The sequence below is a fragment of the Ictalurus punctatus genome, chromosome 8 (genome assembly GCF_001660625.3).
Source record: "Ictalurus punctatus breed USDA103 chromosome 8, Coco_2.0, whole genome shotgun sequence".
Classification (NCBI taxonomy): Eukaryota; Metazoa; Chordata; class Actinopteri; order Siluriformes; family Ictaluridae; genus Ictalurus; species Ictalurus punctatus.
The window spans coordinates 9,488,778-9,492,900 of NC_030423.2; the positions used below are offsets into that span (position 1 = coordinate 9,488,778).

Genomic DNA, 4,123 nt, shown 5'->3' on the forward strand with positions numbered 1-4,123 from the left:
TTAAGGAGTTTGGAATACCGAAGCGTAGAGAATACCGGCACGTACAGAATACCGAAACATACAGACTACCAAAGCGTACGGAATATTAATGAGTATGGAACAGAGAAGCATACAGAATATCAGCGTTTAAGGAATACCAGAGCGTACAGAATACCTGATCGTATGGAATACCGGAGCGTAAGGAATACCAAAGCATACGGAATACCAAAGCTTACGGAATACCAAAGTGTACGGAATATTAATACGTACGGAATACCGAAGCGTATAGAATACTGGCGTTTACAGAATACCTGATCATACAGAATACCAAAGCATACGGAATACCAGAGTGTACGGAATACCCGAGCGTACGGAACATTAAGGAGTATGGATTACCGAAGGGTACAGAATACCGGATCGTACGGAATACCGAAGCGTACAGAATATTAAGGAGTATGGAATACCAAAGGGTACGGAATACAGGACTGTACGGAATACCGAAGGGCATGGAATACCGACACGTACAGAATACCGAAGCGTACAGAATACCGAAGCATACAAAATACCGGAGCATACAGAATACCGAAGCGTACGGAATACCAAAGCGTATGGAATATTAATGAGTATGGAATACCGAAGCGTACAGAATGCCGAAGCGTACAGAATACCTGATCGTACAGAATACCAGAGCGTACGGATTACCAGAGTGTACGGAATACCAAAGCATACGGAATATTAAGGAGTATGGAATACCGAAGGGTACGGAATACCGGAGCATACCGAATGTTAAAGAGTACGGAATACTGAAGGGTATGGAATACTGAAGCGTACGGAATACAGGAGCGAACAGAATACCAAAGGGTATGGAATACCGAAGCGTACGGAATACCAAAACATACGGAATATTAATGAGTATGGAATACTGAAGCGTACAGAATACCAGCGTTTACAGAATATCGGAGCGTACAGAATTCCGAAGTGTACAGAATACCTGATCGTACAGAATACCAGAGCGTACAGAATATTAAGGAGTATGGAAGACCGAAGGGTACGGAATAACGGAGCGTACGGAATTCAGGAGCGTACAGAATACCGAAGGGTACGGAATACCGGAGCGTACAGAATACCGAAGGGTACGGAATGCAGGAACTTACAGAATACCAAAGGGTACGGAATACATGAACATACAGAATACCGAAGGGTACGGAATACAGGAGCGTACAGAATACCAGAGCGTACGGAATACTGGAGTGTACAGAATACTAAAGGATACGGAATACTGGATAAAAGCTTGGTAAACTGGGAATATAAATTATAATCAGGTTTCTTAAACTGGATAATAATATTCAGAACAGCAGACAAATGAAACATTAATAACAGGAGTTCAGTGGAAAGCAGCTCAATAAAACTCAGTAACACAGAGTTAGCTAATGAACTAAAAGGCAAATGTCAGTAAATTTCACTGTTAGCTTTGGGCACTGAAGCTGATTCTGATTAGCGTTAGCATTAGTATGATAGTAAACAGACTCCTTTCCTACAAACACTCAGACCTGTCACTTAGCACACATATATGTGTGTGTGTGTGTGTGTGTGTGTGTGTGTGTGTGTGTGTGTGTGTATGTGTGCGCATTAATAACATACTCTAGTATGTGTACTCTAGTTATCCTGCCTTCACAATTTTTTGTAAAAAAATTGTAGACAATGCTACATTGTAAGAAGAGATAAAAGTCAGTAGAGCACTGGACATATCTTGTGGTTGTCTTGTAATGAGGTGTAAGGTAAACGTGCTAAGGTAAACGTGCTAGATCACTCACTGCTCCCTACACACTTCAGAGTGATTAGTGGAAGTGGACGAGGGCGTAGTATTGGAACACGAGAGTCTGTGTATGTGTGTGTAAGAGAGAGAAAGAGAGCAGGAAACAGTAAACCGTGGACGTTTATACTAATGTAAAGTATGGATGAGTCAAGAGGTTGGATTACTTCCTGCCCCGCCCATACCCAGCCCATGCCCCACCCATACCCAGCCCATGCCCCACCCATACCCAGCCCATGCCCCGCCCATACCCAACCCATGCCCCGCCCATACCCAGACCATGCCCCGCCTTCTCAGTCTCAGCCACAGTTGTGCTGGTCCTCAGGTGTAGTGGGCAGGATGTCGGTGATGAGCCCCATGCCAATGGTCTTGTTCCCGTCCCTCAGCGTGAACCTCTGACCTTTCTCCAACACCATGGGCTGTCTGAGGTTCAGAGTGAGGGACGTGTCTTCAACTTGCATGACCATCTCCTACACACAGATGAGGACAATGCATATTACAGTGTGACAGAGAAATGTGCGAGTGTGGATGTGTGTGTGTGTGTTACATTACCCTTGGGGAGCTGGATCCTGCAGGCCATGTCCCAGGTGAGAAAGAGCATGACTGGCATGAAGTTGGTGATGAAAGGCTTGTGTCTGCTGCCTTCCTCTTTACTCAGTATGTACACCTGCGCACGCACACACAAGCCTTTAACAGAGTGTTTTCCTATCAAACAAGAGTTCCAAACAGAACCCTTTTTTGGACACCAAGAACCCTACATCAAACAATGAACTCTACTTGTGTGATATAAACTTTCTCTCTCTCTCACACACACACACACACACACCTGAGCTTTGATTTTCTGATGAAGCTGGACGGAGCAGGGTTTACACATCACCACACCTCACCTCATGTCCTCCCTTTTCACACCACGCACCAGCATGCCCACATTATCCACCGCCTCAGCACGGTCCAGAGACTGATGGAACATCTTGATACCTACACACACACTTTAGGCTGGTTTATGTTTGCTCAAAAGTGATCATGAACCAAGATTTTTATAGGCTTTCTGAACAGAAAATCTGCTAAGCATGTCTGAGCTGTCTAGCAAAAAAATATGGCGTGGCCATGAGCAGGAAGTAGTAATGGACAAAATTTCCATCAATCATGTGCACACATTTTGTCTTGCAGTTCTCCTCGAACACTGAGCACAGGATAAAACATCACGATTCCTGCCTGTCCTTGAGGGAGCCACACATTCTCACACTCTCTCTCACATACACACTCACCTGTGACCACTGACTTGGCAGAGCGGTTGTGTCCCACAAACTCACACTTGTGTCCTTTTTTAATCACTCATCTCTCCAGAGTTCCAGTCACCAATGTACCCCAGCCTGTGCGCACACACACATTGTGTTACACACACACACTCCATATACACTGCATCTCACACACACACACACACACACACACACACAAACACACACAGTGCAACACCATCCTTAACCGTTCACATCATTTCATCTACTGTAAAGCAATGGAAACAACAGACTCTGCATATATTATGAAGTAATAACGTCTCAGCCAATCAGAGACGGTCTGGGATGGAACGTCCATGATCGAGTTTCACAAGAGTCTAGGTCACGAATCAAATCAACGGATCGACTTTATAAATCTCTTTTATTTGATTATAACCAGTCGAATTAAGTGACATATCGCTCTGATTCATTTAAAATAATTAATCAAAACGATTCTCTGAATCTGTAAACTGATTCGCTGCTTTATGAATCAGTCTAAAGAATCATGTTACTGAGTCAGTTGTGTTCGGAGTGTTGCGCAATCGATTTTGAAAACTGATAGACTCCCTCAATGGGCAGCAGGAAGGGTCTATCCAGATCTCTCCTGGGTAGAGGGATGTACTCATCTACCACCTCCAAGACTGAGCTCCCAGCTCAGGCTGCCGGTTCCACACACACACACACACACACACACACACACACACACACACACACACACACACACACACACACACACACACATACACACACAGAGCTCTGAGTGTTACAGGATCACACACTCTCTCCATGTCCCCAGTCTCTCTTCGTCAGTACCTCCAGGGCGCAGAGGGCGGAGCCACAGATGACGGGTGTGTTGTCTCCGTCGTAGCCGAACTTGCTGAGCAGCTCTCGGATCTCGAGCTCCACCAGCTGCAGGAGTTTGGAGTTGTCCACGGTGTCTGCTTTGTTCATGTACACCACCACGTGCTGCACACTGATCTGCCGAGCCAGCAGCAGGTGCTCACTCGTCCACCACCAGGATACAGCTGTCCAGCTGAGCCGTGCCCGTGATCAT

General features: G+C 45.5%; 1 pseudogene; it reads right to left on the reverse strand.

Annotated features, from left to right (window-relative positions):
- Positions 1 to 2,091: 2,091 nt before the first annotated feature.
- On the reverse strand, positions 2,092 to 4,123 carry LOC108268525 (elongation factor Tu, mitochondrial-like; annotated as a pseudogene).